Below are 24068 nucleotides of genomic sequence, written 5' to 3' on the forward strand. Positions count from 1 at the left end.
ATATACCCTACTGATGGCTTCTGGGTAAGAACTTCATCTTATGACCAAATATAAAAAACATTTGCAAAGTGCTTAGCAACCTTAAAGTGGTATATAAATCCTAGTTATTATCATCATTATGATAATAGATGATAAAGATATTATCATAATTGCTCAACTTCATACAGTGATATCTTAATAGGTCACTTTTATGTAGGTCTGCAGTTTGCAGGATACTCTCCTCAGCACAAGGCATGAAGCATGTAGTATATTATCTCTATTTTACAAATGATAAAATTGAAGCTCAAATAATTTTCTCAAGGTCACAAAGCCAACTGATTGAAAAATTCAGTGAAGCATCTCCTATTTGCAAGACAAGAGACAGTATATCATGGTAGAGATAGGGCCTGCCTTGGAGTCAGGACTTGGTTCAAGGTCTCTCTCTTACATATCCATTTTGTGGCCGTGGGCAAGTCACTGAACCACTTAGTGCCTCAGGCAGCTCTTTTAAGAATATAAATTATAGAGGATTTACTCATCTGCCTCAGTGAAATAGTAGTACTATTATAGGGAAATGGTGGTGGGTTGGGGTGTGGAGTCTTTAGGAATTCCTCTTTAAAGAATTATACCTGGGCAGCTAGGTGGCACAGTGGATAAAGAACTGGCCCTGTATTCAGGAGGGCCTGAGTTCAAATCTGGCCTCAGACACTTGACACTAGCTGTGTGACCCTGGGCAAGCCACTTAACCCTCATTGTCCCGCCAAAAAAAAAGAGAAAAAAAGAATTATACCCTCTCGCACACAAATCTAATTAGAATAAAATAATATTTTATTTGAGTGCTAGAGAAAAGAAACCTTGAGACAAGTCTCAAGGGGAGATAGTTCCAGAGAGGTGGTTCTCTGAGATATCTATCTCCTCTAGCAGAAGAAAGGCAAATACTTTTTTAGAGGACTGATGGTGGAGGGACTGATGGGGTGATCATCTGACTGTGGAAAGTTCCCTAATTGGGGCTGATCACCCAAGGGAGGACTGTCCCCCATTGGTGGTGGCTGGGGGAAGTTGGGCGAGAGTCTCCTATTTCTCAAGCCATCTCTGTCCCCCTCAGGCCACTCCCGCAGCAGCCATGCCCAGTGGGCTTATTTCTCTTGCTTCAAGCTATATCTCAAGGAGAAGACCTTTGTCAATTGGCCAGGTTAAACTTCAATAGTCCTAACCCCATAACAGTACCATACTGACAATAATCCCACATCATTAAAGTCACCATTTAAGGGAAAGGTAACAAAAAAGAGCGTTAGCTACCAGTCATTCAGAGATCAGTCAATCAATCAATAAGTATTTATTAAGCACTTGCTGTGTGCCAGGAACTGGAAATGAAGTACAAAAAATGAAACTATTACAACTTTTAAGTGGCTTACATTCTACTGGGGAATACAAAAAAAAAAGGGAGTATGTATATGTAGAGCATAAGTAGAAAGTTAAATAGATATGCAGTAGTTAAATACATAGTAGTCTGGGAGGGAGGGTTATAGCAGTTGTGGGGAAAAGGGAAATGTATTTGGAGAAAGGTCTAAGTGGAACATATTTCAAGCTGGCAGGTCTTAGAAAATCATCTAATCCACTTTATAGATGAGCAAACTAGAGACCATATATGTTGGGCAATTTGTAAATGCTCTACAAATACTGGGAATAATAAGCACTGATATGACTTTTAATATTAACAAAGCAATTTATATATGTAATCTCATGTAAACCTCACATCAATTGCTCAGTTGAGAACTACATGTATTTTCCCCAAATGTCCCACACTGTGGCACAGTAGACAAGAAGACCTAGTTTTGATTCTGCCTTAGAATTTCTTAGATAAGTCACTCCGAGTCACTTATCTCTTATGCTCGGTTTCCTCATCTATAAAATAGGACTAATAATAACAGCACCTATCTCACATGATTGTTGTGAATATCAAATGAGATAATGTAGGTAAATTGCTTTGCCAAATTTAAATACTATATCAATGTTGGTTATTGTCATTATCATCTGTTAACTCAATCTTCTTACCATCTTATTGTTATTATTTCATTTGTTTTATCTTATTTAATACCATTCAGCTAGAGATAGGCTTGAGATGAACTGCTATTCTACTAAGAGCTTTTGATGTTTCATTTTCAATTGCAGATAAAATAATTGATTTTTGTAGTTGAATGAAAGAGTCAGAATGCAAGCTCATACTTTGTAGAATCATTGAAAGCACATTTGGGACAATTTCAGTTGTAGACGACAAAGGGACGATATATACTTCATTTTTGTTTCCACGTGGTCTTGATTTCTTACACTAGGTCTCTGTATTTTGAGAGATTTCATTTCAAGTAATTTTGGGGTTTTGGGTATTTGTTTTCATGATATCTATTGAAAAGACCATTCTTAAATTTTTGTGTCCTGTTTGGATGATTATAAACAGTACTTGTGTTTGTATTGCTTGGGTTCCACTATCCTTTTTTCTTGCTTAATTCTTTACCATTTTTGGAGTTACTGTTTTTAATATGGCGATTTGTTAACTGACACTTTATGAAGAGTAGTAAGCATCTGGTATATAATTCTGGCTAGTTGATTTTGTCATTTTAGGTATCAATGGGTGCCCAATTTTTGCAGCCTATACAGATGCAGTTTCTCCCATTTTCTTGTAAAGCCTGGATTGTTCAATAAATGCAGAGTTCTCAAGAGCAAACTCCCTATAGTTTCTGGTAGCAATAGCCTAATTTTATATTGCTATCATGAGCCCCCTTTATTTCTTTAAGTAAATCTAATCGACTCAGCCATTTTTGGTTGCTTCTTTGTCAGAATATTACATGGACTGAGATAGTTAGGAAAGAGTGAAAAGGATGGTGGCCCATGTGCCATTTCTCCCCTGCAACAAATCCCAGATCAGCTTCTCTCTTGTCTTTATAGCAGACCATGTTCTTTAAAATTTTTCATGCTTTCCCTATCAAACTTCCCCTCCTAAATCTTTCCCTCTCCACCAAACTTGAGTCAAGCAAAGAAATGTTGTATGTGACTAAAGGGTCTTAAAAACCTTTGAAAATTCTAAGTCCAATAAAATATTTTCGGGTGTCTATATCTGCACTTATAATGATATTGGCTGCAATAAAGATCATAAACTGAGTCAATTAGACTGAGGCATTTTCATGTTGTAGATAAGGGATAAGCAACCTATGTGGCATGTGTACAAGAGATGGCCTAGAGCCAATTTTCCATGGCACAGAGACTAGTCATTGCTGCCATATTCCCCTCCCTGCCATTTATGAGCGTCTGTTTGCCACTGCTTTTGGCAGCTGCTGCTCATTACAACATCCACAGTCAAAATGCACCCTTCACTGCTGCTTTCATTTGATCTACTCCACAAACTAATGGCTGTATAAATATCCTTCCACATATGCTGCTCAAGAATAAAGCCCTACACCTGGGTTCACCAAATCAGTTATTCAGGTACCAGCTAGGACTACACACCAGTCCATTTGAAAAAGACCCTGGGTGTTGTAGTGGAATCAACAGTGTGAAGTGGCCATCATAAACCTAATGTAATCTTGGGCAGCATTAATAGGATAGTGTCCAGAACAAGAGAAAAGATACCCTCACTGTCCTGTGCCATAGGCAGACCATATTTATGGCATCGTGTTCAATTCTTGGCAACACATTTTCAGAAAGACGTTGATAAGTCAGAATATAGTCTGAGGAAGACAACAAGGATGTTGCTGTGACTCAAAAACAAATCATAGAAGTATTGGTTGAAAGGACTTTCCAAGATTGAAGAGACTTCCTAAGGACAATTAGAACTGTCTCACATTGGAATGGGTTTCCTTGATATAGCAATTAATTCCCCATTACTGTCCACCTTCAAGAAAACCGAATGATAACTTAGGAACTTTACTTATAAAGGGGATTCCTGCTTAGGTATAAGTGAGACTAAATGAACTCTGATGTCTCTTCCAAGTCTAAATTTTTTTTTCTTTGTTGCCTTGTCACCTCTCCATATGTTTCCATTTTCTAAATGTGGGTTTCTCCACTGTTCTTTTTCTTCAGATGTCCTGTATTATCATTCTGACAATTTCCTCCCCCCACACCTAATACAAACACACACAAACACTTTGGTACCTTAACTATATCTATACTACAGAGAAGATAGTATGAAATTATCTTTTCTTCTGAAGTCTTCCTCATCAGAACTCATAGTGCCTCAGCTATCTTGAAATTAAGTGTTAGAGGGGCAGCTAGGTGGCACAGTGGATAAAGCACCGGCCATGGAGTCAGGAGTACCTGAGTTCAAATCCGGCTTCAGACACTTAACACTTATTAGCTGTGTGACCCTGGGCAAGTCACTTAACCCCAATTGCCTCACTAAAAAAAAAAAAAAGAAAAAAAAAAAAGAAATTAGGTGTTAGACGGAGAGTGACCTGAAGTCTCACTTTAGTGATGAATGAGAGATTTTTGATGTTTGCATTTTTTTTAAATTAATGTTTATTAACCCAAATGAATGTGATGAATTGGGCTTCAAGTAGTGTGACAAAATGAAAGGAAGGGTTTCCAACAGTAGGGAGGTGATACTCTTGCTTCACTGAGAGTCCTTGAAGTTACTTAGAGTTCCCTTAACCTCAATTCTTTCATTTGTAAAATTGGAATAATAATAATGCCTCCCTCAATTACTCCATAGGTTTGATGTTAGGATCAAAAGACATAATTGTTTGAAGGTATTTTGAAAAAGTTAAATGATATAAAATGTTATGATATCTATCTTTCTTGCGGTATATGTTCTGCCCTCTATTATAGCTATTTGGTTGCAAGTAATAGCTACTCAACTTTCTTCTAAGCTCCTTAAGTCTTTTTGGCATAATGAATAAAATATTGAAGGTGGAATCAGAAGAACTGCATTTCAATCCAGATTAAGACACATTCTAGCTGTATAACCACTGCATAAAGCATTAATTTCTCAGCCTTTTCTCTTAATCTTTAAAATGAGGATATTAATGATGCCTGCCTCATGGCATTCTTGTGAAGATCAAATAAAATGACATCAGTAAAATATTTTGCAAACATTAAGGCACTACTTATATGTCATCTATTATTATTAATCCATAACTCTGCATTCTCCTCAGTGTTTAGCATAATGCTTTGTAAGAGGCATCATGGCAATGTGGAAAGAGTGCTGGACCAGGAATCAGGAGGTCTGGTTCAAACTGGTCCTCAGACTCCCTGTAATCATGGGTGTAGGGCTTAAGTTTCAAGAATCATTGTCCTCAATTTTAAAATGTACTCCCTACCTCAGAGGGTTGTAGAGAGGAAAGTGTATTGCAAACCTTAAAGTACAAGACAGATATAAGTTTTTTTATTTATAAATGTTGGACAATAAATACATGCTTGCTGCATGACTAAATGCAGCAAAAATCTTTCCTTTTTTCCTTCTTTCTGTCCTTCCTTTTTTCCTTCATTTCTTCCTTCCTTCCTTCCTTCTTTTTTTCTTCATTCCATCATTTCTTCATTCCTTCATTCTTTCCTTTCTTCCTTCCATCCTTTCTTCCTTCTTTCCTCCTTTCCTTCTTCTTTCCTTCTCTTTCTATTGTATTTTGCTTGGCTTTCAGCTTTCTCAGCATTTTGGTGTCAGGAACAACAAATGAAAGTTTTAAACTCTACCCCTAGACTTAGAATTTCAGAACTGGAAAGGACTTTAGAAATACTCTAGTCCAGGGGTTCCTAAACTTTTTGTGTCATGGAACCTTTTGTCAGTCTATGATACCTATGAACGCCTTCTAAAATGATGTTTTATTGCCTATATTCCTAGTTGAATAAGGTGCTCAGTTTCAGTTAGGGGTTAATAAAAATAGATATAATTTGTTTACGTCCAAGGAATCTATCCACTGATAACTTGAATATCCATGGGCCTCATGATAATAAGCCTTGCTCTAGACCTTGGTTAAGTAAAAATAGCATTAATTTGCCAGTTTATAATAAAAGATATCATTGATCTACTTAATTGGCCAAATAGTACTGATCTGACTTCAAGTTAAAACGAAGAACATATTTCCAGTTTTAGAGAAATGTGATATCTGGAGACATATTGCAACAGAAAAGCAGAAATGGATCCAGAAAAAATGCATTTCCTCTTCAGGAAGTTGGGCTTTAAATAAACTCTTTTACTGGTTCATAGTTGACACGTTGCAATAGCCACATGAGAAAAAGGCATATGGCAAGGGGAAACCTGACAGGTGGAAAGAATGCGGGAGAGATACTGGGCATATTATTTTGGTGTTTAATTTGTTTATTAATATATTTAGTTCAATCTACATAAGGTATTTTAAAATTATATAATCTTTAAAGGTGGGTCTACATTAAAGAAAGATAATTTTCGTTTTGTGTCATGAAAACTGTAGATTATGGATGTTCTTGCCAGAATAGGTCAGCCAGCTGTTGTAACAAGATATGCTTAGTGGAAGGAAGATTCAGCAGGGCTGTCCAGTTAGTGTCATTATGAAAAATGAAAGTTTGTGGAACTGGGAGTTTTGTTTTTGTATAGGCATGTAAACTCATTTTAACCCCAAATTCAGGAGTAAATGGGGACATTAGGAATCTCTGAAACATCAAAGCCACCAAGAGTGAACACTCAAAACAGCACAATTCCTGTCAATTAATAAGTGATTTTCTTTTACTGACTGACATAATAAAAGACATCAGCGTGTTTCACATCCTCTCGCAGTTGACCTTAGCTATTCTTTTTCTTCTTTCCTTTCATTTTCCAGGTCTATTTATATGAGTATGTTCAAGAAAACTGAATCAACATTTCACTTCAATGACAGAAGAGCAGATAGATGATGATGATAGATAGAAAGAGATAGATAATGGATGGATGGACAGATTATAGACAGATGATAGAAAGATAGATAGATAATGGGTGGATGGATAGATGAGAAATAGAGAGATAGATGATAGATAACTAATAGATAGATGGACAAATGATAGATGATAGAGAGACGATAGAGAGGTGATAGAGAAATAGATAGATAGATAGATAGATAGATAGATAGATAGATAGATAGATAGATAGATAGATAGATAGATAGATGATAGGTAGATAGATATATAACCAAGTTTTTAAAGCAACAGTGGAATGGAATTCTAAATATCTGGCTTGAAAAAGTCAGATAGTTTATGTTAGGGGACTGAAAACTCAATATGAGGCAGCAGTGTGATCTTTTTTTTTCTTTCAGGGCAATGAGGATTAAGTGACTTGCCCAGGATCATACAGATAGTAAATGTCAAGTATCTGAGGTCAGATTTGAACTCAGGTCCTCCTGAATCCAAGGCTGGTGCTTTATCCAGTAAGCCACCTAGCTTCCCCCCAGCAGTGTGATCTTAAGCAACATTAACAAAAACATAATGATCGAGATGAGAGAGGCGACAACCTCACTGGGTTCTTATTTGGTGATACATCTCTAATATTGTGTTTACTTCTGGGAAGGACATTTATAAAATGCAGAGTGCTCAGGGTAAGGTGACCAGGATGGTGAAGGGACTTGAGGTGATACTATACAAAGATTAGATGAAGGAAATGTAGGTGGAAAAATATAATGGAAAAAAATTGGTGGAAATAGGATACCTTTCTACAGGCATCTAAAGATTCCTCATATGGAAGAATTATATTTCTTCTGCTTAGTCCCAGAATGTAGAAGTTACAGTAGTGGGTGAAAGATACAAAAAGGCAAATGTAGAAAACTTCCAAATAATTAGCTGTCCCAAAATGGAAAGAGATTGCTACATGAGGTAGTGAGTTCCACATCACTGAAGGTCTTCAAAGGATAGACATATACATGTCAGGTATGTTGTAGATGAGAATTATATTCAGGTTAGGAATGAGTGACCTCTGATGATCTTTCCAGCTTTGAGATTCTATGACCATAGGAATGTATCTTGCTTAAGGAGAACAATAAACAGATGCAAAGACTGCTGCCATTTTTTGGATCCTCCCCTTATTAAGAAATCCAGAGTGGTTCAAAAATTGTTCAGAACTTGTGTTTGATTAAAGCTGTTAGTTTTATACTGAGAGAAGAATCATTTATTCTATCTTGTTTTAAAATATTAGCACTGTTTTTTTTTATTTTCTAAAGGAAAACATTGAGGCTTTTTTTTTTCTAATCCGTCCCATAGCTGTAAGAACAAATGCTGACTGCAGCACTGTTTCCCCCAGCTGCTACTTATAGCTGCATTATACCCACCTTTAAGTGACACCATCAGCACAAATGCCTGGACTCCATGAGAGTATGCAGCAATAATATTGGCATTAACTCTGTAGGCTTTGTAGAGTTGCTGTCCAACTACTTTAAGTCAGTGCTTTGGTGATTAAATGGGATGGGGACAAAAATCCTATAAAAAGGGAGAAAAAAGAAAATGTAGAGTGACAGAGAGATAGAAATGGAGGAGGAGGAAGACAGAAAGAAACAAGGAGAGTCAGATGAAGAAGACGAAGAATATGAGAGGAAGATGGAAGTCCTTCCTTTTTCCCCCTTCTAAGCACAGCAAGTAGATTCACCACTACCACCACTACCCCCCCCCAAAATAGAGAGTAGAGAAGGGGAAGAAGCAGCCCTCTTGTCTTAACAACTCTGCCTAGCTATATCATGGTTGTTCACAGCTCTGGCCTAATCAGGGTTGCTCTTACCTCTTGTTTAAGCAAGCTATGACTATATCCCAGAGACCCTCAGTCAGGACAAAAAAGGGTGATACCTATCTGGACTCCTGGTCAACTTTCAGCCACTGCAGCTATAAGCTCAGTACGGAGACTTTAACTTCCATTCTTTCTTTTTTTGGTTTTTTTTTTTTTTGGTTTTTGTTGTTGTTTTTGTTTTCTTTTTTGCAGGACAATGGAGGTTAAGTGACTTGCCCAGGGTCACACAACTAGTAAGTGTCAAGTGTCTGAGGCCAGATTTGAACTCAGGTACTTCTGAATCCAGGGCTGGTGCTTTATTCACTGTGCCACCTAGCCGCCCCCAACTTCCATTTTTTCTAAACCCCTCCCAACTCTTTTCAGACTGAAGCTGACAAGCCACCATGACTTCTGAAGAATTTTTAAAAGAGCACAGCCTAGAGAAAAGTAACTACTAATATATGTTGAACCAGCAAGCTTACAGCTAAATATGTAACAGTGAGGCAAAATACAGTAAGAAAGGTCTTATATACATGAAAAGTATTTACTATAGTAGTTTTAATTTTAGCAAAAAAAAATGGAAAAAAAAGTTGCGTGTTCACTGATGATGGATTGAACAAATCATGGTATAAGAATATAATGGGATATTACTTCACTGTAAGAATGGATAGATATGACAAATTCAGAGAGACATAGTAAACTAATACTGTGAGTACTAGTTTGGTTTCTAGAAGGCTACAGAATCACTAGCCCTTTTCTATTCCACTTTTCTATTCCATCCTGAAATTTTTCTGTACCACATGGCATCATTGATAAACCCAAGTGGTAACATGATAAAAATAAGTCAGTGATAGACTTAAAATGCAGAAAGGATTTTGTAGATAGCTGGATAGGTGCTACTGATTGAGGTATGTATCAAAAAAGGAGCTAAGATAGCCCTTAGGCTATAAGCTAAAGAGCTGGCAAACTCTTCATTCTTTTAGGAAGAAGATGAATTGTAACAGAAAACCATCATATTCTATCAGGGAGCAACAGTGGCTGCTCAGCAAAGGCACCCAACACAGAGCAGAAGGGAATGGTATGATAATATCAACCAGGGAGCATTAGTGACTTAGTGGCATCAGAGATAGGAGTTATCTCTCCATTTGTGTTTCCAGTTCCTGTGTGTTCCATGAATATTCCCCCTTCTTCACTGTCATTGGGGTAAACTCTGTCTTTATTTGTCACTTATTCTGTTATCCAGTTTGAGCAAATTTTTGAAAACTTTAAATCAAGGTGTCCTATAGTTTGGGCTACTAAAAATGCACACAGCATTGGGTGATTGTGAGCTATTGTTCTGAGCCTAATATGACCACAAAAGATCTCGAAATTGATTAGATATCTGGAGACCCATATGTGAGGGAAGCTTTAGGCATTCCATTTGTGTGAATTGATAGAGACAAAAAAAGAATCAAAAGAACAGTATTACACAGTGAGACAAAAATCTAAATCAAAACAATTAAAAGATAGCTGAACTCATATTAGATAATTAAATATTCAATTAAGAGGAAAGATGATTAAACACCACTCCTGTTTTGTTTTGGTTATTTTTGGGGGGGGTGTTTTTTGGTGAGGCAACTAGTAAGCATCTGAGGCTACATTTGGTTTTATTTGTTTGTTTTTGTTGCGGGGCAATGAGGGTTAAGTGACTTGCCCAGTGTCACACAGCTAGTAAGTGTCAAGTGTCTGAGGCCAGATTTGAACTCATGTTCTCCTGACTCCAGGACTGGTGCTTTCTCCACTATGCCACCAGCTGCCCCTTAACACCATTCTTCTCTTGGGATGGTGTGGATGAAATATCATGGACGTTGAATTCCACATATACTAGCATATGTGGTTACGGTGTTTGCCTTTTTCCTGACTTTTTGTTCTGAAGAATAATTTTATGAGTGTGAGAGTATTGCAGGGAGAATGTATCAGGAAAATTATTGTGTTAGAAAAACAAAAGGCTTAATAACTTTAAAAAAAACTACAAACCATTATAAAATCTATTCATTTCTAAATGCATGAAACCTGAATTTAAGAATACCTCAAAGGACCAAGCAAATATTTACATCAATTGAAAGACATGGTTGTAGTGTTAATAAAGATGCTGGGTCTCTCTAAATCCTAAGATAACAATCATAAGGCTCACGTTTATACTCCTGTTTTAAACAGAAAATACTTGTTGGTATCAGGTGGAACTTTTATTCCATGTGTTTGAATTTCAAAAGTATGTGAAATTACATTTTGATGCCAGGGGGACATCCACAATTGATTTTTTTTTTGACAGAACAAAAATTCTGCAGAAAGTAAGGGCTCTTATCTAAGCTAATTATTATTTTTCTAACAATATAAGCAGGACCTTGATTAATGAAGTTTCTAATAGCCATTACCGTCTTCAAGGGTATTAGTTTAAGTTCTGTGTGTGTGTGTGTGTGTGTGTGCTTATTGTGTTTTTCAAGTTTCAAGGTGTCTTCCCATCTAGGAACATGTAAAATTTAGTTATCTGCTGCATATTTGTCATAGTTTTACTAATAAATGAGTTGATTCAGTCCATATGGAAAGTTTGAGGTATAGTTGAGATAAAGTGAAGAAAATTAGCATTTCTTGTTAATCTTAGCCTACAGGATTATTTTGCCAAGGTAGAATCCCTTCATGGGCTGGAAAAATATATTTGAGGATGAACATTATATTTAATACTTTAAACAGTCTTTCTATTAGTGGTTATTTTAGTTGCCGTGTGCTATAGAGCACAAGGTACTAGATAATAATTGGACCACATTGGGACCAGCAGGGACTTGAAGACTGCATAGATATGCTAAGGTAAAGCAGATAATCTGGGAAAGTCTTAGCAAAGTAGCAATATGAGAAGATCTAAGCAAAAGTTTTGAACAATAAGACAAAGAGAGAGGAAAAAAGAGATCTAAGGAGGCTGGAGGTCGGGAAGGAAATAACCATTAAGTACCTACTATGTACCTGGCATTATGCTAAGCATTTTATAAATATTATTTTATTTGATCCTCACAACAACCCTGGGAAATAGGTACCATTTTTCTTCCCATGTTATAGTTGAGAAAAAATGAGTGAGACACAGGTAAATTGACTTGCCTGGGTCACAGAACTAGTATCTTAGTGCAGATTTGAACTCAGGTATTTCTGACTCTAGTTCTAGCCAGCACTCTCTTCAATGTGCTATGTAATCGTCCCTAGTCAAATACCCCTGGTTCAGGTCAAGGTATTCAGGTGGTTGGCAGAAAAAGAGGGGTGCTAGAAGGCATATGGAACAGCATCAGTTTAGTTTTGTGTAAGGAGCTGACACTAGGAAGGTGCTGGAATACAAAGTATTAGTATCCCAGTCCAGTCCCCAGTCAATAACAATCACAACCATTGCAACAACAACAAGAAATTATGGTGGTAAGTTATAATTAATAATGGTACTACTGATCACATAATACTATAGAAAATTGATGATAATTATCATAGATGCTTTTATTTAAAAGCAAGATTTTAATAATTGTTTAAAATCAAAATTAATTTTTTGATGGTATTAATTTTTCTAAAACTCTATGGTTTGCAAAGTACTTTGCAAATATTATCACATTTAATTTGCAGATTTGATCCTGGGAGGGAAGTGCTATTATCTCCATTTTATAGATGAGGAAACTGAGGTACACAGTAGTTAAATGACTCACCTAGGCTCAGACAGCTAGTAATTGGCTGAAGGTAGATTTGGACTCATGGCTTCTTGATTCCAAATCCAGCATATTATCCACCATTCCACCTAGATACATAAAAAAGACTAGTGAGAACCGGTCAGGTTCTTTGGCCTGTGAGAATTGAGGGATAGGGCATAATATCAAGACAGGTTCCTATTGAGCATGGGGAATGAGGTTAACTGCTAGTTTTAGGCCTGGGGTACAAAATTAGATCCTGATTATTACAACTGAGGTACTTTGTAATAGTGGAGCCCACATCCAGCATAATATTGCAAAACTTCTTGAGCTATGGCTAACGGGGGTCATATATAATCAGATGCCCCTGTATTTAGGGCTAAAAAGCTAAAGGGAAAATGTGGTCTGTAAGGGGACAGCAATACCTCCAAGTTGATCTTGTTCTATAGAATTGGAGAGGGTTTTTTCGTTTGTTGGTTGGTTTTTGTTTTTGTTTTTGTTTTTCCTGAGGTGGCAGTAAATCAAGATTAGGAATGACCCTCCTCCCTTCAATGACTAAATCTTATATTTGAAACCATATTCTGGGGACCCCATAAAAGTAAAAGAGATAATAAAAACAATTATTCTGGAAGTGAAAATAAACAGTTCCTGGGGAAAAGTTGGACACTGGTCACTATACATGGTGGGAGTTCCCCTCCCCCCGAAAAATGCTTCAGTAAAAATCCCAGGGATGAAGGGGTTGGGAGAAGAACCCTGAGTAGTTACTGTAACTAATATCCTAACAAAATTCTTCTTTATACTTGAGCCAGCCACAGTTGTTTGGCAGGCTTGAATTTAATGATGCCCAACCCCAAAAGCAGTCCTAACCATGTGTACTGCTAAGTTCCCACTGAACCTTAGGTTATCTTACTTTCCCCTACTTCATACCCCAATCCTCCTTGTATGGGGCAAATCTAACTGTTCCAGTCTGTCCCTCAAAAAGCATAGTAGTAGTAGGTAGGGTACTGGACTCTGCTGGGAGATCGTAGTAATTCTGCCTGTCAGGCAAGAGGAAATTCAGGTGGAAAGCACAGGAAATGATAGTTCAGTTTCTTGTTCTTAGCTGCAAGCCTCCAGGTCCTTGTCATGAAATACCCAGAAGATCCAAAGAGCACCACAAACAAGTTTTGGGTAAAGGGCCAGAAGAGGATGGACCCTCGGGATATAGCACATGAACTCAAGAACACAGAGCGGGTAACCTTGAGGAGACATCCCAAACACCCATTAGTTCTCCAACCTCATAAACAAAAGGTGTTCCTTATATGTATCTACCCCAGAATGACTCTAAGGCTATTATTTCTTTTTTTTTTTTTAGTGAGGCAATTGGGGTTAAGTGACTTGCCCAGGGTCACACAGCTAGTAAGTGTTAAGTGTCTGAGGCCAGATTTGAACTCAGGTACTCCTGAATCCAGGGCCGGGGCTCTATCCACTGCGCCACCTAGCTGCCCCTCATCTAAACATTTTTAATCTGATGAATGACTAGAAATTATAATCTTCTCCCTCTTAAATTCTTATATTAAGTATAAGATGGCAGGGTCAGCTAGGTGGTGCAGTGGATAAAGCACCAGCTCTGGATTCAGGATGACCTGAGCTCAAATCCGGCCTCAGACACTTGACACTTACTAGCTGTGTGACCCTGGGCAAGTCACTTAACCCTCATTACCCCCACAAAAAAGTATAAACTGGCAAGTATATAAATATATAGGTTGACAAAGAAAAAAATGATGATATATATGTATTTATATGTATATGTGTGTGTATATATATTATATATAGTTGTAATTTAGAGAAAAACACTACATTATGGTGTTTTATAAAGGCCTAAATAAAATCAGGGCTTACATAATTAATCCCTCTCAAACTTGTTATGAAATGCATAATATATTGCACCACGGTCTTGAATATGCAATTGAAATGCTAAATAAAAATGATTTCTCTCTCTCAAGTGTTTAAAAAAAGATGTGAGACCACAACTGTAAGAATAACATTTTGCTTTGTTATTTTTACTAGTTGTTGGCAGTGACATTTTTTGGAAAGTGGGTGGCAGGAACACCACTGAAATGAACTGGAAATGTTGTATCACGAAGCAGCATGCCCAGATGGTTTATATCCCTGGAATAGTAAGGGAGCTCAACAAGGATCTGGCAACCTTGTTGGCAGATGTCTGTTTGGTTTTTCTCTTAGAGTGGGCATTGTACCAGAAAACTACTGGGTAGCGCAGGTAGTCACAGTATTGGTTTTTGTTCTTATTTTTTGTTGTTTCAACAGAATCAGGACTTAACATGGGTGTCTGTGTTTGGATCTGTGATTTTTCTGTATCAGCATTCTTTTTTTTTTCTTTGTCACCTTACCCTTATATTACCTGCCAACCTATACTCAGCACAAGTATTTAAGAGGGAGAAGATTATAAGTACAATAAAGCCCTAGTTTAACTGGTGTATATGATACTACTACTACTACTACTAAAATAATAATAATGACTGGTATTCTCAGAGCACATTTTAAACAGGCTAAAATGTAATAGAAATACTGCTGGAACCAAGAGGTATCATTTCACACAGCAATAGTCAAGGCTAAGGAGATGCGGGCAGCTAGGTGGTGCAGTAGATAGAGAGCTAGAACTGGAGTCAAGAATACCTGAGTTCAAATCCTGACTCAGGCACTTACTAGCTGTTTGACCCTGGGCAAGTCATTTAGCCCTGTTTGCCTCAGTTCCTCATCTGTAAAATGAGCTGGAGAAGGAAACGGGCGAACCACTCCTGCATTTTTCCAATAAAACCCCAAATGGGGTCACAAAGAGTCAGACATGAAATGACTGGAAAACAAAAAAAAATAAGAGATACAGAATATTGCACTTATGAAATTGGCTTAAAGCGGTTTGTTTCCAGTTGGAGGCTTTGAAATGGCTAAGATCTAAGAGAGTGGAATCAAAAAGCTCTCCATGAGTAATAGCCACATGAACTGGACCAACTATATGTCCACAAAGATGTGGTAAACAAATGAATGGGTCACACAGATTGTTTACAGAGAAGGAATTTATGATTGTGATACCATGCTATCATTGACACCAGAAGTTACAGAAAAGTTACCCTCAAGGAGCGCAGACTTCCAAATCCAGTGCAGATTATGCAAGAAAATGGTAGAAATTGGGCAATATATCACTGTAGTCTTAAAAAATTTAGCACATTTCAAATACCTGAAAAGATACAATAAGATAGCAAGTATTTTACCTCAGAAGCTTGCTATCTAACCTATGTAAATGAATAAATGATAAATGTATATACTACAAAAACATATCCCAAAATATCAAATGAGATTTCAATAAATAAAATTACTAGAACCAGAACCTATATTCACCCAGATATAATATTGATCCATAAAAATTTAGGAGCAATCTTTTTAGTCAATTTAGCCATACCAAATACTCATAAAACACCAAAATAAATGGCCTGAAAAGCTTTAAAAATATGAAAATCTAGCTGAAGAAATCAAAACTAGGTAAGACCATGATGAAATATACATTATCTCCATCACCATGTCTGCTACTAGAATTGTTCTAAAGAGCCTTCAGTAAGTCCAAGAGGACAAAATTTGTATGCAAGTACTTTCATTCAATTACAAAAAGCATTTTATTCCCTATACAATAATCAATAAAACATTAAACATAAAAGAATAATAGCAGGATAGAGAATTTGTCCAGGACTGTTCTTATTTAATTCAATCAAACAAGATAAAATGAGATTATAATATCACATTTATATTGATTCTTTAAATTATAATAGCATTTGTATAGAGCTTTAAGATTTTCAATGCACTTTACAAATATTATTTCTTTTTATCCTCACAACAACCTTGTGAAGTAGATTCTATTATTATCTCCATCTTACATATGAGTAAACTGAGGCAGATGGAAGTTAAATGTCTTGGTCAGGGTCTTACAGTTCGCAGGTTTCTGAGTTTGTATATGAACTAGGGCTTTCCTGTCTCTAAGCTAGCTTCTATCTTAGCTAGTTGCCTTGAAGCTTTAAAAAATGCTATCTTTATAATAATCTTTTGAGGTAGGCAATGTAAGTATAATTAATACTCTTTTATATATGAAAGAATAAAGGCAGAGAGGTTGAGTGACTAACTCAGATCAGCTCAAAATTATTGGTACCAGAATTTGAATTTAACTTTCCTCTTAGATCCAACTCTAATCACACAGCTCCCTCAAAAAATAAAGAGAACATCTGCATTGTAAATATCCTATCGTATAGGCAGGGAGATTTATGCATATCAAAATAAATACAAGAAATATATATTCTGTAATTTGAGAGCATCTCTGAAATAGAAAGAAATAAGCTGAATACTTACATAATAAAAAGTTTGGTTCAGTAGGTTTTTAACACAGTTAATTTAACTTTTATGATATTACCACTATATTTTAGCATATAGAAAAATAGTGAGATGTGCACTTCTAGAGACCCCGCCTTTAGATTACTCTTTCCCCTTCCTCCAGAATAAGACAATGCAGTCAAATTTGTGCTTGTACACAGGATCCACCACATGCAGCCATTTCAAACTTTTGGGTTTCAGGCCTCCTTTTCACTCATAAACTGTTGAGGATTCCCCAAATCTTTTGTTTGTGCAAGTTATCTCTATTGATATTTACCATATTAGAAGTAAAAATTTCCTAGTATTATTATGAAGAGCTTTGACCTCACCCACCTAGCATACTTGGAGAACCACTGCTCTATAGCATCATTACTTATTACAATAGCAGTAGAACTATCCCTCCCCCCAAACTATGAAGCACTTCCCTCTGAACTTTCATTATAGCCTTTTGTTTGCTTCTCAGGAACAGAATGGAGCTGTGGTATGTTATGGGACATAGCAATCTCTTCTTCCTCTGAACTTATAGCACTTATTGATTACACCATTTATCGTAGGCCAGACTTAAATCAATCAAATCCGATAGTTCAGTTTCAATATTTGACAGAAACGAGACATTGGTAGACCACATAACAGTTAATAAGTCCAGGTCTGACCATGTTAACCCTCTATTTAATAAAATCCGGTGGTTCTTTATTACATCCAGAATCAAATATAAAATCCTCTTTTTTTTCCTCACATCTTACTACCTTCTACATGCTCTACAATCCAGTGACTCTGGACTTGTTGCTGTTGCTTTCATAATGTAGTCTATCTCCTGACTCCATGCACTTTTTTTTTTTTTTTTTGGTGAGGCAATTGGGGTTAAGTGACTTGCCCAGGGTCACACAGCCAGTAAGTGTTAAGTGTCTGAGGCCGGATTTGAACTCAGGTACTCCTGACTCCAGGGCCGGTGCTCTATCCACTGCGCCATCTAGCTGCCCTGACTCCATGCACTTTTACAGGCTGCCCCACATGCCTATAATTCTCTCCATCCTCATCTCCATATCTTGGCTTCCTTAGATTCCTTCAAATTAGCTAAATATCCCTCCTCCTACAAGAAGCCTTTCCTAGTCCTCCTTAATTCTTTTGCTTTCCTTGTGAGATTACCTGCAAATTAACACATACACATCCATATGTATACATATTTATATTATTTTTGTATATCCATTATATCTTGTACATAGTTTGTTGTATATTTCCCCCAATAAATTATAAAGTCTTTGAGATCAGGGACTGCTTTTTGCTTTTCTTTGCATCTTTAACGCTTAGCATAATATCTATCATTAGCAGACACTTAATAAATGCTTTTTGACTTGATTTCCAACAGAAGGAGCTTTACTTAGCCATAGCACAGAAAAGATACCCAGCAAGGATACAGTGGAAATGCATTGGTGCAAAGGGCGTGGTCAGCAGGATATGGTGACTCACTCTGCAATGGGATGCTTACCAAATCTGAAAGCATTGCCTCCTCATAAACTAGGCACTTTTATGCCCTTAGGCAAGAAGAAAGCCAAGTCAGCAGTTTGAATCTTAGCCCCCTAAAGAAATCAAGTCGTGGGGATAGCTTTATTATCTTTTAGGGGGGAAAGTAGCCTGCCTTATGGTATCTGATGAGGACGCTGGTAGATATTGTTCCTACCAGAAACATAATTTGACAGATTGTTCCAGATGGTATTGTGATAACTTTTGTATTTATTTAGTTCATATGACCATTTGATTTTCATAGATTAATGTTAGCAAGAAAAAATCTCTTAGAAATTGCCTGTTCTAATTTCTCCTTTTTACACATGAAAAAAATGGTGCTTAAAGAAGTGGGAGGATTTGTTTGAGGTCACATATCAAGACAGGGAATTATAATTTTATAACATAATTATAATCAAAGAAGGGATTATAATGTTAATTTTCTAACTCCTGATCATATGCCCTTTCTTCTGTTATTCTAGTCTGCCTAACTAAACTATAAACGCCTTGAGAGCAGGGACTGTCATATTTCTTTATATCTCCCCATAGTAACCATTACTCAGGGTAGAAGATGCTCATTCATGTTGAGTAATGGAATGGAATAGAATGTGTATGTGTGTGTATGCATATATATGTATGTTATAATATAGTATATTTTATATTATTTATGTATTGTGTTCCATATTATGTAACCTACAGAGTTATATATATATATATATATATATGTAACCTACATATATCTCTTTCTTTTTTGCCTCCTCTCTGAAGTCAATTTGTCTCTTGTTTCTTCTGTGTATGTATCTGCCTTTGTACTTGTGTGCATTATTCTCTTTGCATATCTTTTTCTCTCTGACAGGTTTTTAATATCTTTTCTTCTTTGCCTGTCTTTACCTTTATTTGTACCCCCTCTCATCTTTCTTTTTTCTTAATGAAATATTATATCAATTTTTTTTCTTATTTATTTAGTGAGTAGGATTTTGTATTTCCAGTTCATTTGAAACTATCAATAGGAAAGGTTTTTGTGGGATCTTTTTATCTGGATCTGTGATTTCTTTAGTATAATGAACTCCCAGTGAGATAATTCATTCTGCCCATGAAGATCAGTTATCTGTTCTGCAATTTATAGTCCTAAAGAGTTGCTTGGGACACTGAGACTTGCCCTGAGTCACACACACCCACTATGAGACAGAAGCAGGACTGGAACCCAGATTTTCCTGACTTCAAATCTGATTCTTTATGCACTACATCAAATGACCTCTTTAGGATTTTAAAAAAATGGATATAGAAAAAACAAACGAAGGCGCTATTACTCATGTGAAGTTTGATTGATGCTTTCATATTAATCTATGACCCTCAATAGGGAAAAAAGTCCTGTATTCAATTCAGTTCAATTCAACTAATTTATTAAATGGCTATTGTGTGTAGAACACTATGCTGAGGGATTAAGGGGAATGAAATGAGGCATAAAATACATGGTACCTGTCTTAAGAAGTTTACTCTCTAAATGAGGGCTAAGCATATAAACAACTGTAATATATAATATATTATAAGCATAGCTGGGAGTTGAGAGTGTGGTATGCTGGGAAAAGGACTGGACCTGGAGTCAGGAAGAACTACCTTGAGCCCTACCTTAGACACATTAATTGTATGACCATGGAAAAGTCATTTAACTTCTCTGATCGTCAATTTCTTTATCTGTAAAATGGAAATAATAACAACTAATTCAGTGAGTGGTCGTGAAGATAAAATGAGAAAATGCACTTAGAAAACCTTAAAACTTTATTTAAATGTTGGCTATCACTAGGTGAAGTCTAAGGTGGTAAGGTTGTTCCTAACAGAGGGGATCAATGAGGCAGTAGTGTTTTAGAAGGATTCTAAATATATGTAGGCTAGGGGATAGCATGAGCAAAGACATAGAAATGTAAGGCATAGGATGTGTTGAGGGGATGGCAGTTCAGTAGAGTACCCAGAGGGGAATTATACAAGATAAAGCAAGAAAAGTTGGGTGCTAGAAGATTGTGGCAGGCCTTGAATGCAAGGCAAAAGATTTGGAACTCAGTTTAGTAAGAAATTAGGAGCAGCTGGATTATCTTTAGGCAAAAGATCCATCCAACCAGACATGCATAAGGAAAAATAGTTTGTCAATTTTAAGGTTGGATTAAAGGTAAAAAGAGAATGGATATGGAAAGATCTGCAAGGAGGTTATTGAAATAATTCAGAAATCTGTTGTGAAGGTCTTTCTGAGGACAATGGCAGGAGGCATAGTGTAAGGATATAAGAGATATTGTAGAATCGAGAAGCTTTGGTGTAAAAGATAATGGTCCATTCAATTCAATTTACTCAAGATATATAGATATAGATATAGATATAGATATAGATATAGATATAGATATAGATATAGATATAGATATAGATATAGATATAGATATAGATATAGATATAGATATAGATATAGATATAGATATAGATATAGATATAGATATAGATATAGATATTGGTGGGGCAATAGGGACTAAGTGACTTGCCCAAGGTCACACAGATAGTAAGTGTCAAGTGTCTGAGGCCAAATTTGAACTCAGGTCCTCCTGAATCCAGGACTGGTGCTTTATCCACTGCGCCACCTAGCTGCCCGTCAAGCCATATTTCTTAAAGCTATGTACAACACTAAACATGTCTTTATTTTGCAAAATTAAGGGGGTAGACTAGATAACCTTTCTATAATTCTCTGAAAGAGTATATTTATATAGAGGGATTGCCATCCCTCTTTAGTGTAGAATCTTCCAAGTTGTACAAACTCTTCTGCCTCAGTCTGGGTTAGAGAGGTTTTGAAGTTTGATCAGGATGAACTGCAAGAATCCATGAGTAAGTAAGTTTGCCACAAATAAAGGCATGCCAAGGGCACTACAGAGATAATCACAGCCATGTGGTTAACCATTCATACCATCCTCCTTACTGCAAGGCAAACCTGTTTCCTGTCAGGTCTAGTATTGTTATGCATGAAATTTTCTCTGGGAAGGAAAACATTTATGACAAACTATATGTATTGGGAACGATACATATTACATTCATGTCTTGCTCTCCTGCTGTTAGCATTATACCATAAAATCCTATGTCAGATGTTCCTTGATGATATAATTGACTGAGTAAAATAATCTCTTTCCATATCCTTAAAACTTGACCATCCTATCACTTAAATAAAAAAATATTTAAATTTACTTTGTACATTGACAAAAATACAGTGTTTAGGTTTCTATAGAATATACCCAGCACTAATCTAGGACTAGAAGACTAGAATCTGAATTTGTAACTCATTTCCTAAATCAAAACTGGAAACTAGAGGGAAAAATATATCCCAGGATTGATAAATATATTATACCAATTATCAAGAGTCACATTTAGAACTATTTCATTTCATAGATACTATGTTATTATATGAAACATTTCCACCATATGATCACAGAATTAGAGAATCTGAGTTTGAAAAAGACTTCAGCAACCATCTAGTCCAAAGAAGTTTTGCTCTATGTTTAGAGTGGAGACAGAATGGTATGTAATCAATAGTATGTTAGATCCAGAGTCAGAAAAATCTGCGTACAAATCATACTTGTGACACTGAGTGCTGTGTGAGCAAGTCACTTATGTTGTCTGAGCCTATTTCATTATCTGTAAAATGGGGATAATAATATTATCGTACCAACCTCATAGAATTTTTATGACGTTCATATGAGATAATGTAATGTAAAGTACTTTGAACTTTGAAATGCTATATAAATTTCATTTGTTATTATTACAGGCTAGTCTTCCAATGAAATCATGGGTTGATGGGCCAATATCTGAAGTTTGACATAAATATTCAAGAACCCAAGATTAACTAAACCTATAATAAGGCATAAGAGTTGAATTTTAGTGAAGTTAAAGAAATAATCTACACAGATCTTTCAAAGAAATCAAAAGTATTTCCTCAACATGCAGATTTTTCTAGTCCTTAGTTTTCTTGGCTATCACTTAAAATCAGGTCATACAGTGGAGTTGTCCTTCAGGGTGAAAATGGACTTCAACCAGTAAACAAATATTTATTAAATAACAACTATATGTCACAGCACTCTGAGTTGCCAGGGGAAATATAAAATTTAGACAACATGTCAACATTATAGTCTATTTGTGGGATAAGATACAAATGAAGACTGGAGAGGTGAGAGGTTTGAGACAGAAGGTCTAACCAACAGGCTATTGCAATAGTCCAGGCATAAGGTGATGAGCCCCCTCATGGTAGTAAGGAAAGGTCAGAGGATAAAAGAAGGTTATAATGAGATATGAAGATTTTTTTAATTTTTGTGAGGCAATGAGGGTTAAGTGATTTGCCCAAGGTCACATAGCTAGTGTCAAATGTCTTAGGCTGGATTTGAACTCAGGTCCTCCTGAACCCAAGGCCAGTGCTTTATCCACTGAGCCACCTAACTGCCTCAATATGAAGATTTTTGCAACAGACTGGATATGAGGGAGTGGCAGGAATGATGAGAGAAAGTAAGGAGGCAAAAAAATCACACACAGATTAATCATAAACAAAACAAAAAGCAAAAATTGATAAGATCTATCCACTTCTTTATGAGGAAAGTGTTCTGATCATACAAATAGATTCTGGGTAAATACAGGTAAGGAATGACCAGATGTCCTTTTTGAAGATATGTTCCCATTTCCAAAAACTCACTTCGTTGCTCAGGAAGTCTTTGGAGTGAGGTATTAAGGGGAACTCTTTGTTCTATTTCCTCCATAGATTGTAATAGCCATAACTAGCCCCTAACTTGAAATCGGTCCACTCAATTAAGTCCAACAATTCCATATTCCTTGTGTACTGGGTAGCAGAACTATTTAGACCTATAATCTCATATAGAACAATAAGGACTAGGCATCAAAGTATAAATAAAATATTTGAGGAGCATTAATATGTTTTTTATCATCTCTTTAAAGCCCAATTCAAACATTACATCCTCTATGAAGCCTTCATTGATTTACCTGGTTAGTAATGACCTGCCCCATCATAAATCATGTTACATGTTGCTTTGTATCTCACTAATATATGCAATTGCATGAAAAGTGTATTATTGTTACCTTTGTTTGTATCTTATCTCCCAGATGGAGTCTAAGGTCAATGGGAGAAGGGACCACATCTTATTTAAACTTTTGCATCTCTCCTAGAAGCAATTGCAATGTTAAGGCACATGGCTATTACTTAATGAGTATTTGCTGATTGATTGAGTTCCATTTACACATTAAGGAGAATTCTCCTTTATTACCTGAAGATTTCAAAAGGTTATCTGAGTTTCAGTGATATAAACATAGATGATATAAACAAAAATAATAACATGGAGAGTCACTATCAATGAAGTATATCAGAGCAGGTCTTTTGGATCAGGCAAAATGGGATAAGGAATGATATTCCAGGTGTAAGAAATGATGGGGGGGGGGGAGGAAGCAAGAACAAGGGGTAGAGAGTCATTCTGATTGACTCCAGTTTAGAATACATGAACAGATACATTATGAAAAAAGGCCATAAAGGTATGATGGTACCAGATTGTGAAGGGCCTTGAATGTCAGATAAAAGAGTTTGAACTTGATTCAAAAGGCAACAGGGAGGCACTGAAGATTTTTGAGCTGAGTACTGACATGACCAGATCTGTGAGAAAGGTTATTCTCTTAGAGGTATAAAAGATGGTTTAAAAGAAGTAATGAGTATTAGAATCAAGAAATCAACAAGTTCACATCTAGTATAGGTCAAATACTGTTGTGGTCACCGGGGCTAA

At 36.4% G+C, this 24068-nt stretch overlaps 1 protein-coding gene across 3 annotated transcripts in view; it reads left to right on the forward strand.

The window, feature by feature from the left end:
- Positions 1-24068, forward strand: part of LOC122751490 (sodium channel protein type 1 subunit alpha) — a 209111-nt gene that overhangs the window by 47582 nt on the left and 137461 nt on the right. The window lies entirely within an intron of this gene.

Source organism: Dromiciops gliroides, chromosome 3, assembly GCF_019393635.1.
Source record: "Dromiciops gliroides isolate mDroGli1 chromosome 3, mDroGli1.pri, whole genome shotgun sequence".
NCBI lineage: Eukaryota > Metazoa > Chordata > Mammalia > Microbiotheria > Microbiotheriidae > Dromiciops > Dromiciops gliroides.